Consider the following 14958-nt stretch of genomic DNA (forward strand, 5'->3'; position numbering starts at 1 on the left):
ACCGTGTTTAATAACTCTGCTTTAGTGGCACTGTCATCAGTGACTTCACCGTTGGTATCGCGCAGTGAAGGTATTGATTGTGTCTTGCCACTGGTGTGCTTTATGTATGACCAGAATCTCTTTGGGTTTTCTGCCAGATCTCGAGAATGAATTTCGTTGTGGAAATTATTAAAAGCATCTAGCATTAAAGTACGCGCCATATTTCGAACTTCTGTAAAACTTTGCCAATCTTGGGGATTTTGCGTTCTTTTAAATTTGGGATGCTTTTTTCGTTGCTTCTGCAACAACGATCTGACCCGTGTTGTGTACCATGGGGGTCAGTACCATCACTTATTAATTTATATGGTATATATCTCTCAATTGCTGTTGATACTATCTCTTTGAAAACATTCCACAACTTTTCTAAACTTACATGATCAGATCGGAAGGAGTGAAGACTGTCTCTTAAAAAGGCGTTAAGAGCATTTTTATCAGCTTTTTTTAAATAGATATACTTTGCGTTTCTTTTTTATGGTTGTAGGTGTTACGGTATTCAGCCTGGTAGCAACTGCCTTGTGGTCGCTAATCCCTGTATTCGTCACAACACTCACTATTTGTCCAGGATTATTTGTTGCTAAAAGGTCAAGTATGCTTTCGCAACCATTTACGCTTCGAGTGAGCTCATGAACTAATTGTTCAAAATAATTTTCTGAGAAAGCATTCAGTACAATTTCGGATCATGTTGTGTGCCTGCCGCCGGCTTTAAACGTATAATTTTTCCAGCATATCGAGGGTAGATTGAAGTCACCACCGACTATAATTGTATGAGCGGGGTACTTATTTGAAATGAGACTCAAGTTGTCTTTGAACTGTTCAACAACTATATCTTCTGAGTCGGGGGGTCGGTAAAACAATCCAGTTAATAGTTTAGTCCGATTGTCAAGTATAACCTCTACCCATACCATTTCACATGAACTATCTACTTCAATTTCGCTACAAGGAAAAATACCTCTGACAGCAATAAATACTCCACCACCAACTGTATTTGATCTATCCTTTCTGAATACTGTTAGATCGTTTGTAAAAATTCGGCTGAACTTATTCCCGCCTTTAGCCAGCTCTCTGTACCTACAACTATTTGAGCTTCAGTGCTTTCTGTTGGGGCTTGGAGCTCTGGTTCTTTCCCAGCACAGCTACGACAATTTACAACTACAATACCAATAGTTTCTACAGTGACCTTACTGTGTTTTACCTGCCTACTTTCTGACGGACGCCCCTTCCGTGGTTCCCTGAGACCCTCTAACCTAAAAAACCGCCCAGTCCCTTCCACACAGCCCCCGCTACCCGTGTAGCCGCCTCCTGTGTGTAGTGGACTTCTGACCTATTAAGCGGAACCCGGAAACCCACCACCCGATGGTGCAAGTCAACGAACCTGCAGCCTGCAGGGTCACAGAACCGCCGGAGCCTCTGATTCAGACCGTCCGCTCGGCTCTGCACCAAAGGACCACAGGCGGTTCTATCGACGGTGCTGCAGACGGTGAGCTCCGCCTTAATCTCGGAAGCAAGACTGGCAGTCTTCACCATTTCCGCTAGCCTCCTGAAACCAGACAGAATCTGCTCCGACCCAAGGCGACACACGTCATTGGTACCTACATGAGCCACCACCTGCAGTTGGCTGCACCCTGTACTGCTCATGGCATCCGGAAGCACCCTTTCCACATCCGGAATGACTCCTCGCGGAATGCACACAGAGTGCACACTGGCTTCTTTCCCCTCCTTGGCAGCCATGTTCCTAAGGGGCCCCATTACGCGCCTAACTTTGAAGCTGCCAGCTACCAGCAAACCCACCCTCTGTGAATGCCCAGACCTTGCGGGCCGAGAGGATTCCTCTGGAACGGGGTGGACGACTGCATCCGGCTCAGGGACATCGTCAGCCACAGATAACGCCCGAAGCCTGCTCGTCAAATGAACCGGGGGGCCCTACGATCGGCCAGACTTTGGAATGATTTCCCACTCGACCACGGGTGAGGGGTCAACCTCAGTGCAGGCAGTACCCGTGGCACGTGCTCGACGTCCCTTGCATCCCCGCGTCCGATCCCCCACAGTGACGACCCGTGGTAGCAGCCTCAAGCTGTGTGACGGAAGCCAACGCAGCCTGAAGATGTGAGCGAAGGGTCGCCAGCTCAGCTCTCATCTGTACACAACAATCACAGTTCCTATCCATTACTGCACTCCTCCTGTTTGAAGCTCGTAAAAATATGTAAAAAGCGAACGGTGTTCTCGCTTTAGTAGTAGCAGGAACTAGCGTTGCGCTCTCGCTGACGGTTTAACTGACACTGAGCTGTTCAAACCAAACAAACAAAAGCCTGCACGATACGAGAGTCGATACAACGGTCGATAGCAACGGCGCTACTGTACACTACACTGTTATTGAAATAAAAGGTTGTGCCTAGTAAGCACTCGAACACGCAAGAAATTACAAAAATAAGCTAGTAACTACACAGATAACTGAAAATAAGTCGCTCCTGTTTGAAGTTCGTAAAAATATGTAAAAAGCGAACGATGTACTCGCCTTAGTAGTAGCAGGAACTAGCGATGCGCTCTCTCTGACGGTCTAACTGACACATGAATTGCTACCAGATGTCGACCACAGTAATATAGTCCTGTGCTAAATCGACTACACAAACAGCTACCACACATTGACCATTTGGACTGCGCTGCTCCCCTTCTTTCCTGTACCGTTTACCTTGTTTGGCATTGTCTATGAACTCTACAGTCGCGACACTTCGCCTCGATTTTGTTGCCTACAGCGCCAGCAGCGCCCCAAGCGGCTGGTAGGTTACACTGTGAATTCGGCGCGATCGTGAAAGAGAATAGTGGTTGTTTATTTTGATTTATACAATGGCTTTTACTGGCGGGAGCGTTTGTAGCGCAATAAATTGCACCAACAACAGGAAGAAGACACCACAGCTGTCTTTTTTTAGGTTTCCTAAGGATCCTAAGAGGTATATACCATCATGTTACTAAACTGTATCGTCAGGATTCACTTGCAAGCTATATGTGTATAAATGATGAATGTTTCGTTTTAGGAGCAGAAAATGGCTTGTTAATAGCAGGCGAGAAGACCTCATGAAGAAAGACCCAGTGTACCTGTATAATAATATTAGGTTTTGTTCGCTACATTTCGAACAAAACCAGTTCATGAACGCAGACAACAACAAACTCGTGTGGAATGCAGTACCCACACTGTTTGACATTCCAAATAAGCCACCTCAGCTGACGATGAAGAGGAAACTGCCACAAAGATTCGACAGTCAATCTAAAGCAGTAAAACAGTCCTATGACACAGAAGCAGCCGGTTCAACTCTGCATGTATCAGTGCCAGATTCGTGTGAATCGTCAACACAGACTTGCTTTGACGATGAAGTGGTTAGATTAAGTGCAGCTGTTCGTGTCTTACAAAAGCGTGTGAAGTGTCAGAATATGCAAATCGCTAGACTTCGAGCGAAACTATTACGGGACAAGGAAAGTGCCTACAGACAGCGACAGAAACTGTATCAGAAGGAGCAAGTGAACAAGGACAAACGAATGTTAAAGACTATAGGATCCCGATATTTAAAAAAAGGTGCCCTTGACTTGTTGTTAAGCCAGATTAGCATGCCATTGAAAGAGAAACGTGCTGCAAGATGGAAAGACGAAAATAAGCTGTTTGCTCTAAATTTATTATATTACAGCACTCAGGCATACATGTTTTTGTCAGAATGTTTTATGCTTCCATCAGTGCGTACATTACAAAGGTATGTGGAAGGCATACAAATAAAATGTGGGATAAGTGACAATATATTCCATCTTTTAAAGCAAAAGGTGCAACATTTTTCTTATAATGATAAACTTGTGAATATGTCATTGGATGAAATGTCTCTAATGGCAAATTTGACATATGACAGCACTTCTGACACTGTTATTGGTTTTGAGGACTTGGGGTTTACACGCACAGCTAAAATTGCGAACAGTGTGTTGGTGATAATGATTAGTGGCATTTTTTCATGTTTCAAACAACCATTGCTGTACTGTTTTTGTAAAGGAACAGTGGGAGCTATGCATTTGACTGCTATATTTTATGAAGTAGTCAAAAGACTTAAGGAAATTGGCTTGGTTATAAAGACCTGTGTGACTGATCAGGGTTCAAATTTTGTGGACTGGAGAAAGAGACTGGGAATTACACAAGACAATCCAAGTTTGGTATATGAGGAGCAGAAGATCTATTTCTTCTATGACACCCCACATTTGTTTAAGAGCATCAGAAACAACCTATTTAGGTATGACATAATTCATACATCAAATGATGGTTTGGTTGGTACTGCTTCTTGGAAGGACATTTCTCTGCTCTATTCAAATGACTTGCACAGGAAATACAAGTTAGCTCCGAAGCTGACTAAAAAAGCTGTCGAACTGCCAGCTTTTTCAAAAGTGAAAGTGGGTACTGCAGTTCGTGTGTTAAGCCACACAGTGGCAGCTGGTATTGACACACTTGTATTTTGTGGTAGTATGCCATTATCTGCAACTGGCACTTCAGACTTTTGTCAGAAAGTTAATGACATGTTTGATATCTTTAATACATACAGTGTGAAAGGGCCTGTGCATCTAAGGAACTGTATTAGGAGTGATTCAGGGCATCTGGATGTTCTACATGTGATGAAGCCATCGATTCACTCTTGGAAATTTGTAGGGTCTGATGGAAAAGATTACTCCCTGAGGATAAAATGTGTAAAGGGGCTTCTAAGCAATATATGTGCTTTGGAAATGCTTGCTGCCGAGATACTGACTGGAACAAAATTGTACTTATTCTCACGTAAAATTAACCAAGACACATTGGAAAACTTTTTTTCAACTATAAGGCAGAGAGGTGGTTTTTGCAGCAACCCATCTCAAAGGCAGTTTTGTGCTGCATTTAACAACTGTACACTAAGCAAACTGATAAATTCTTCTAATGTGGCAAGCAGTAATTGTGAAGGAATTGACTGGGGTCAGGCACTACTGGACATGAAATCTGCTCAAACATTAAAGGTCTCACAGTTGTTATGCAGTAGTGATACAAGTTCTGCTACAAAGCTACCAAATGTGGAAGTTCCAGCAGACCTTGGAGAACAAAACAGTATGAGATATGTGTTTGGTTACATATTGAAGAAACTTTTTTCTTTACATAATTGTGTCAAGTGCAGGAATCTACTTGTAGACAACAGCCAGGACTTAGATGCAAATGACAAATTTTATTGCCATTTCAAAAGTTACGAAGACAATTTTGGAAGCTTGGTTATTTGCAGTGAAAATATTTGTTTATTTTTGAGGGATTGTGAAAATCAGATGGCTTCAGTTTTTGATGAACATTCTCACAAGAAAAATTGTGGTGAATTATATGTAAACTTGTTGATGGCTGTCCCAAGTTTTCCCCCTGGATGTTGTGAAGAAACTAAGCTGCTGTTAATCAAGATATTTCTTAAAGTGAGACTCGTTTACCGGCTCAAATATTGGAATCAAGACTTAGTTTCTAACAACAAGAAAGCAAATAAGAAACTGAAGAAGTTGGCTAATTTGGGCTGCTGATTTCTTTGGTATGTATTTCGTTCACTTCTGTTGTTAGTCACTTAATTTTCCTTGCTTCTTTCGTGTGATGACATTATTTTGTCAGCACCTTGTGCACTGACAGATTGATTGAAAATTATTCAAATATTTGGTTTTTCTTGAAATGTAGTGTAATCAGCTCATTATAATGTTTTTAGCATATTTCTACCACTATTTTGCAGTTGCTTGTCCCACTTAGAATAATATAAAGATGAAAGTCGTACTTGTGGCAACAGGCGAAAATGACAAACGCAGTAGGCCTACAGAACGATAAACGAGCTGTCGGTCGTTTTTGCATGTAGAGGTACATGTCTGTGCTTCTTACATGTGAATCTGTGTGTTTATATTCTTTTGATATCAACGTGGTAAGCTGCAATTCTGTCCAATGTCACAAGTGTTTCTTCACGAATGTATTGTAGCTTGCCACTCTATTCATGATTTTTGTCCTTACTTGCGCTTTTCTAGGATCATTTTTAGAAACATATATGCCTTCTGGTACCACACAAACCCTTGGATCCAAGAAAATAACTCAAATAATTCGGAAATTAAGTAGGAAATGGATGCAAACAAACATTATGCTTACGACGCGTCTGACGTTTACCTTACCTGCCACTTGGAGCGCTAGTGTCGCTCCATCTGTCAAACGGCAACAACTTTTACAGCAGTGAGTGTCGCGACTGTTCTATTAGACTGTGGTAATATAGTCCTGTGCTAAATCGACTACACAAACAGCTACCACACATTGACCATTTGGACTGCGCTGCTCCCCTTCTTTCCTGTACCGTTTACCTTGTTTGGCATTGTCTATGAACTCTAATAAAATCTTGGGATCTATTTGCGATTAATTTCAGTGATCATCACTTAACAGCTATGTCCAGCTCTGATATAGTTTATGGTCTGGTTGGCTCACATGCGCATGCTTGGGATACCCATATGCTGTTCATTAATTCATACACAAACCTATCATTAATGATAGCTACCACACATTGACCACCTGCATTGTCCTTCCCCACTTCTTTCCTAAATCGTTTACCTTGTGTGGTATTGTCTACGAGCGCTCATAAAATCTTGCGATATACTTGCGATTAATTTCAGAGATCACCACTTAACAGCAATGTCCAGCTCTGCTATACTTAATGGTCTGCTTCGCTCACATGCACATCCTTGGAATACCCAGATGTTGTTCATTAATTCATACACAAACCTATCATTAATGATCTGAAAATTAATCAACAAAATAAACGTCATATCATGAATAACATCGTTTGGATCCAAGTATTTTCTATGAATGGCATGTGAATGGATCTCCAATTTAACGTTGTGTACACTGCAGAAATGCTAATTTAACAGTTGTGGGAGGGACTGTAGTATTCTCGTAACTGTGTTCAGTATCCTCATAACTAGAACAGCTTAAGTTATCTTACAAATGGGAATGGGAGCATGCGGTGAAGTTCGTAGCCTTGAATTATTGTAAAATCTTTCACCTATATTTCTGTTTTATTATTCCTAGCTTTCATTGCAAGAAATGAATTCCTTATTAAAGGATTTCTGAATAAATTTACAGCAGTCTTCTACAACTTCAAGGGACAATCGAATGGTAATCTTGTGTAAGCAGAACGCAATTACATGGGGTGTGGGGGGTGGGGGGGGGATGGGGGTGAAAGGATGCAATATTCAGTTCGACAGGTACACTCTAGAAAGAATCACGCAACTGTTAACCTATTGTTGGTTTATTATCGCAAACTATGCCTTAAGGAGATCCACAGAGAATTAGCCTGTGCTATGCACGGTGCGCACTTGTCTGGACCAAGTTTTCGTCAGTAACACAAGATAGAGGGTAGCATATAGATTTGAAATAACTATAATGGTTGATTAATTTAATACACAAAAGGATATAGTTATTTATCTACTAAGACCCCAGTTACCAACATCGCTTTGGTAAGCTTCGAACATTCTGCTAATACTGGCAGGTGGACACAATAGATCACATGGCAATAGCGTGCTAAAAATCTCTGTAACTCGAAAGCTTCCAAAATGTAATCCTACTCACTCCAGAGTGGTATCATTGGAATCTGTACAAAAAGATCCACATAATTAGCTTGGTTACGATGAATATGCATTAAATTTACAAACACATACCTGTAAGATGCCACCCACTGATCATATTACAAATGAGAGATAATAGCTCATAATTTATGAGTTCAGACCGTTTATATGCATCAGTGAACCTAGTGCACAAATAAGTGCGTATATATTCTGCTAAAACGATGTAACACGGATTCCAAGGCCACGTGGCGGCTGGACCCAACGATCATAGTTCACACAAAGAAATCACATCAAAATCTGATTTAAATACGCAGCTAATATGATTGCTATAATCTCCTGATAAACAGAGTGAAATTAACAGCTGGAATACTAATCACAGCGGCACCTAAGCAAGTACAAAACCCGGCACTCGAACTGCAGCACAGTGAAAAAAGTCAAGTTTAAAGCTTACACTCCTTCACAGAAATTTATACCAAAATTGATCAGATCAGTTGTTTCAACACATCTGCACTTCATTGTGGAACAATTGCATCCAATTACATAAGAAAAATTGAACGAGATTCCGAATTACAAACTATTTGTTTAAAAAGAATACCAGAGGTTGCCAAATGCGTGCATTACACACCAAGTCCTGAACGTAAGTTTCGCTTGTGTCCTCGCGCGCCTCAGACTCATTTGGGGAGAGGAGGAAACAGCAGTCTCCTACTACCCGCGCTTTACAAACGGGTAGCTGGCCATCCTCTCTGAATCTCCCTTAAGACCAGAAGAATTGACATTAGTACCCCAACATGCTAGCAAACCTGGTTATTTAGTTCACTCTCATACAGGATAGCATGGAGAGAAGGGAGGTGGACTGCAATGGGTAAATAAATAAAGATACACGTGAGCATTTTCCTTCACCATTGGCAGAGCGATCAAGCTGCAACAGTAAGCAAATGAGAAACAGTCAACTACTGTCAACAAATCGTGACACAAATTACACGCTAACACTGTAAAAGCGGTACATACCACCCCCTTTCAATTCTTCCTCTTGTTCTAGTCATCCTGATTTTCTGCCATGTTCCAACTGAACAGCTGGAACTTTGCATATGCAGTATTAGTATAGGAATAGTCTTTATTAGAATATTTTGAGGAATTTTCAGTGTTACTGTCTCTGATCAGCAGATTCTTTTTGGTTACTCTCAGACTTTCACATTGCCCAAGTCTCATATACACTGAAGCGCCGAAGAAGATGGTATAGGCATGCGTATTCAAATAGAGAGATACACTATGTGATCAAAAGTATCCGGACACCTGGCTGAAATTTACTTACCAGTTCGTGGCGCCCTTCATCGGTAATGCTGGAATTCAGTAGGGTGTTGGCACACCTTTAGCCTTCATGACAGCTTCCACTCTCGCAGGTATACGTTCTATCAGGTGCTGGAAGGTTTCTTGGAGAATGGCAGCCCATTCTTCACGGAGTGTTGCACTGAGGAGAGGTATCGATATCGGTCGGTGAGGCCTGGCGCAAAGTCGGCGTTCCACAACATCCCAAAGGTGTCTACAGGATTCAGGTTCAGGACAATGTGCAGGCCAGTCCATTATAGGGATGTTATTGTCGTGTAATAATTCCGCCACAGGACGAGTATTATGAACAGGCGCCCGATCGTTTTGAAAGATGCAATCGCCATCCCCGAATTGCTCATCAACAGTGGGAAGCAAGAAGGTGCTCAAAACATCCCTGTAGGCCTGTGCTGTGATAGTGTCACGCAGAACAACGGGTAGAAGCTCCCTCCATGAGAAACACGACCACACCATAACACCACCGCCTCCGAATTTTACTGTTGGGACTACACACGCTGGCAGATGACAGTCACCGGGCATTCGCCATACCCACGCTCTGCCATCGGATCGCCACATTGTGTACCGTTATTCGTCACTCCACACAACGTTTTTCCGCTCTTCATTCGTCCAATGTTTTTAGAGTAGAATAGAACAGAATCTTTATTTGCCTTTCAGTATGTTTTCCATACAATTGGCATTGTCAGTGTGTTCAATACATTTTTTTAATTACAATAATTGTTATAGTACATAATTGTGCCTGTCCACGGCAAGCAGATTCAAATGGCTCCGAGCACTATGGGACTTAACATCTATGATCATCAGTCCCCTAGAACTTAGAACTACTTAAACCTAACTAACCTATGGACATCACACAACACCCAGTCATCACAAAGCAGAGAAAATCCCTGACCCCGCCGGGAATCGAACCCGGGAACCCGGGCGTGGGAAGCGAGAACGCTACCGCACGACCACGAGCTGCGGACCGGCAAGCAGATACGCATGCTAAAGTAATATTGATAATACAACAATTATTCATTCACAGTAGTAATAACAAAAATGCTACATCATAACAGTTAAATATACAATAGTATCAAGATATATCTATGATACATCTTACGTATTCATGTAAAAAGTCCTTGTTGGTACATTACTGTCACAAACACATAGGTATAATTCATATGGCAGTTTTTTGTTTCATGTAGTATTTTTGTTTTGTGTCACTGTTTAGAAACTCATCTAATGAGTAATATGGCGTACATTTGAGCTACATTTCTATTGTTTGCTTAAAGTTATTCAGCGGTAATTCGCTCACAGCCTTTGAGAGTTTGTTATAAAATTTCAAGGTAAGGCGTTTATGGCTCTTTTATGTTAATGTCAGCCTTGTGTATGGTAGGTCTATATTACTATTATTTTGAGTATTATGAACATGCACTTCAGATCTTAAGTTAAAGTTCTTTAAGTTCTCTTTAGCATATATTAAACAATTATAAATAGGTATTCTAGGTAGTGCCATTAGCTTAAGTTCTTTAAAATGATTTTTGCAACTTTGTCTTGGTGCTAGTCCTAAAATGCACATAACTGCTTTCTTCTGCCACTTGAAAATGGTACTTGAACCCACTGAGTTACCCCAAAGAAGTACTCCATATTGCAGTTGTGAATGGAAAAAAGCAAAGTATGTAGAGATTAGCAGATTTTTACTGATAAAATGTCTCAGATTGTGTAATAGAAAGAGATTTCGAGCAAGTTTACCACATAGATAATTTGTATGTCTGTCCCACGTAAGTTTTTGATCTGTATGTAAACCTAGTAATTTGACATTTTTTGCATTCTGTTCAACTGGTTTCAGGGTGAAGTAAATTTTTTCAGTTTTCAATTTGTTTATTGATAAAAGGTTGGCTCTGCAGCAGTCATTGCTCATTTCAGTTACTACTTTGTTGTATTCTATGACATCTTGCAGATTTTCTCCATCTGTTATTAGTGTCACATCATCAGCATACAGTACATTGTTGCATGGCATATAATTTGAGAAGTCATTGATGTAAACAATGAACAGGAATGGGCCAAGCACTGAGCCTTGTGGAATTCCTCTCTTTACTTTCATGGGTGTTGACTTTTGATAGATCGTTTTTACTAATTGTACCCTACTGCTTAAGTAAAATTGAAAAAATTGTAATGGTTTATCTACAATACCATAATGTTCTTTTTTATCATTATTTCATGTGAGACTGAGTCGAAGGATTTTGTTAAATCTAACGGTGTAGCACAAGTGAGTGTCTTATTTTCATATCCTTCATATATATTACTAAGGAGGCATTCAACTGCTTTGGTTGTCGATAGTTCAGATCGAAAGCCAAACTGGTTCTTACTCAATAATTTATTACTTTAAAAATAATTGTAAATTTGGATATATATGCAGTTTTCTATTACTTTTGATATAATGGGAACTACTGATATAGGTCTATAATTGTTTGGCATTTTTCTGTCACCTTTCTTATAGATTGGGAGTGTAACTGTCATTTTCAGACATTCAGGGAATACTCCTTCTTCAAGTATGCGATTCGTTATATATGTTAGTGGCATTAAGATTGCAGTGGCTGTGTGTTTAACAATACTGTTACTAAGCCCGTAATAGTCATCCTTTTTTGAGTTTTTAAGTTTCTTTATAGATTTGGTAATGTGGACGGAGGAGATTTTTGACCAAGAGAATTTCTTGGTTGCTGGTGCTTGTTATTTAAGAAGGGTTACAGGAGCTGAAATATTATCAGAATTATTTTTACCAAAAGAAGAAGAAGAAGAAGAAGAATGAGGGGTGGCACAATTTATATTCGTTAAGGATGTTGCAATCTGTAGGCACTGTAGCTCCCTGTTTGCTCATATTGATTGCACTTTTTATTATATTCCAAGCTGTTTGACAGATAGTTTTAGAGCCTGCAATATATTTATCATTTACTTTACATTTAGCTGATTTTATTTCATGTTTCTACAACTTCTTAAGGGTCACATAGTGTTTCCTGGCTTCCTCATTTTTATCACTATTATTTTTTAGTATAAGTAGTAGTGTCCTCATTTGCTTGAACTCTGGAGTGTACCACGTGTTAGAGTGCTGAGGTTTTTTTCTGTTGTTAGGGGTGTATCTTTTTGTGATAAGTGGACAGTGACTATCTACTGCATTTTTAATGATATACAAAAACACAGAGAAACATTCATCACGACTTTTTATATTGTGTAGTGTATTTGGCCAATCTATCACCTTCAGTTAATGTTTCAATTGTACAATATTGCTCTCTTTTAGTATTCTGAAAGTGACTAACTGTTTAGTTCTCTCTGGGTTCATACTGCCTATTCTGACCCATATCCTGTCATGATCAGATAACTCTAACTTAATCACATCACGCTTTAGTTGATCCGGATTTCCATTACTAATTACATTGTCAAGGCATGCATCTGGTCCAGTAGGTTTTTCATTTATGCAGTAGCAGTTTAGTGCCTTTAGGCTGTTAACCATGTCATTTACATTTTTTCTACTTTCCCTTGAAGTCACCTGCAATAAAAATTTTGTTGATTTTTGTGTTTACTGAATAATTTGATTAGTGAATTTAGTTTATCTATAAGAACTTCCTCATCAGAGGCTGGTGTGCGGTACACAGAAGCAATGATAATTTTTTGGGTATTCAATACTATGGCTGCTACTTCAAATACACCTTCAATGCAATGTTTGTGTAGGTCTAGCACTGAATGCTGCAGATTTAAGTTTTCTTTGATGTAGATTGCAACTCCACCATGTGCAATATTTGTTCTACAATATTTTGTGGCTAATATGTAGCTATAAGGTACACAAAAATCAATTTCTGAGTCATGCAATCAGTACATCAAGCGAGGCGTCGTTTGGCATTTACCAGCGTGATGGGTGGCTTATGAACTGCCGCTCGACCATGGAATGCAAGTTTTCTCACCTACCGCCTAACTGTCGTAGTACTTGTAGGGGATCCTGAAGCAGTTTGGAATTCCTGTGTGATGGTCTGGATAGACGTCTGCCTATTACACATTACGACCATCTTCAACTGTCGGCGGTCGCTGTGAGTCAACAGACAAAGTCGGCGGCCTGTACGCTTTTGTGTTGTGCGTGTCCCTTTACGTTTCCACTTCACTATCACATCGGAAACAGTGGACCTAGGTATGTTTAGGAGTGTGGAAATCCCGAGTGCAGACGTATGACGCAAGTGACACCCAATCACCTGGCCACATTCGAAGTCCGTGAGTTCCGGAGAGCGCCCCATTCTGCTCTCTCACGATATCTAATGACTACTGAGGTCGTTGATATGGAGTACATGACAGTAGGTGGCACCACAATGAACCTAATATGAAAAACGTATGTACACTCCTGGAAATGGAAAAAAGAACACATTGACACCGGTGTGTCAGACCCACCATACTTGCTCCGGACACTGCGAGAGGGCTGTACAAGAAATGATCACACGCACGGCACAGCGGACACACCAGGAACCGCGGTGTTGGCCGTCGAGTGGCGCTAGCTGCGCAGCATTTGTGCACCGCCGCCGTCAGTGTCAGCCAGTTTGCCGTGGCATACGGAGCTCCATCGCAGTCTTTAACACTGGTAGCATGCCGCGACAGCGTGGACGTGAACCGTATGTGCAGTTGACGGACTTTGAGCGAGGGCGTATAGTGGGCATGCGGGAGGCCGGGTGGACGTACCGCCGAATTGCTCAACACGTGGGGCGTGAGGTCTCCACAGTACATCGATGTTGTCGCCAGTGGTCGGCGGAAGGTGCACGTGCCCGTCGACCTGGGACCGGACCGCAGCGACGCACGGATGCACGCCAAGACCGTAGGATCCTACGCAGTGCCGTAGGGGACCGCACCGCCACTTCCCAGCAAATTAGGGACACTGTTGCTCCTGGGGTATCGGCGAGGACCATTCGCAACCGTCTCCATGAAGCTGGGCTACGGTCCCGCACACCGTTAGGCCGTCTTCCGCTCACGCCCCAACATCGTGCAGCCCGCCTCCAGTGATGTCGCGACAGGCGTGAATGGAGGGACGAATGGAGACGTGTCGTCTTCAGCGATAAGAGTCGCTTTTGCCTTGGTGCCAATGATGGTCGTATGCGTGTTTGGCGCCGTGCAGGTGAGCGCCACAATCAGGACTGCATACGACCGAGGCACACAGGGCCAACACCCGGCATCATGGTGTGGGGAGCGATCTCCTACACTGGCCGTACACCACTGGTGATCGTCTAGGGGACACTGAATAGTGCACGGTACATCCAAACCGTCATCGAACCCGTCGTTCGACCATTCCTAGACCGGCAAGGGAACTTGCTGTTCCAACAGGACAATGCGCGTCCGCATGTATCCTGTGCCACCCAACGTGCTCTAGAAGGTGTAAGTCAACTACCCTGGCCAGCAAGATCTCCGGATCTGTCCCCCATTGAGCATGTTTGGGACTGGATGAAGCGTCGTCTCACGCGGTCTGCACGTCCAGCACGAACGCTGGTCCAACTGAGGCGCCAGGTGGAAATGGCATGGCAAGCCGTTCCACAGGACTACATCCAGCATCTCTACGATCGTCTCCATGGGAGAATAGCAGCCTGCATTGCTGCGAAAGGTGGATATACACTGTACTAGTGCCGACATTGTGCATGCTCTGTTGCCTGTGTCTATGTGCCTGTGGGTCTGTCAGTGTGATCATGTGATGTATCTGACCCCAGGAATGTGTCAATAAAGTTTCCCCTTCCTGGGACAATGAATTCACGGTGTTCTTATTTCAATTTCCAGGAGTGTATTTGTGGGTGTCCGGATACTTTTGATCACATTGTGTATGTACACAGGCAGAATACGGCGCTGCGGTCGGCAACGACTATATAAGATAACAAGTGTCTGGTGCAGTTGTTAGATCGCAATGGCGGGTTATTAAGTTTAAGTGAATTAGAACGTGATGCTATAGTCGGCACACGAGCGGTAGGGCGCAAC

The sequence above is a fragment of the Schistocerca piceifrons genome, chromosome X (genome assembly GCF_021461385.2).
Source record: "Schistocerca piceifrons isolate TAMUIC-IGC-003096 chromosome X, iqSchPice1.1, whole genome shotgun sequence".
NCBI classification, from domain to species: domain Eukaryota; kingdom Metazoa; phylum Arthropoda; class Insecta; order Orthoptera; family Acrididae; genus Schistocerca; species Schistocerca piceifrons.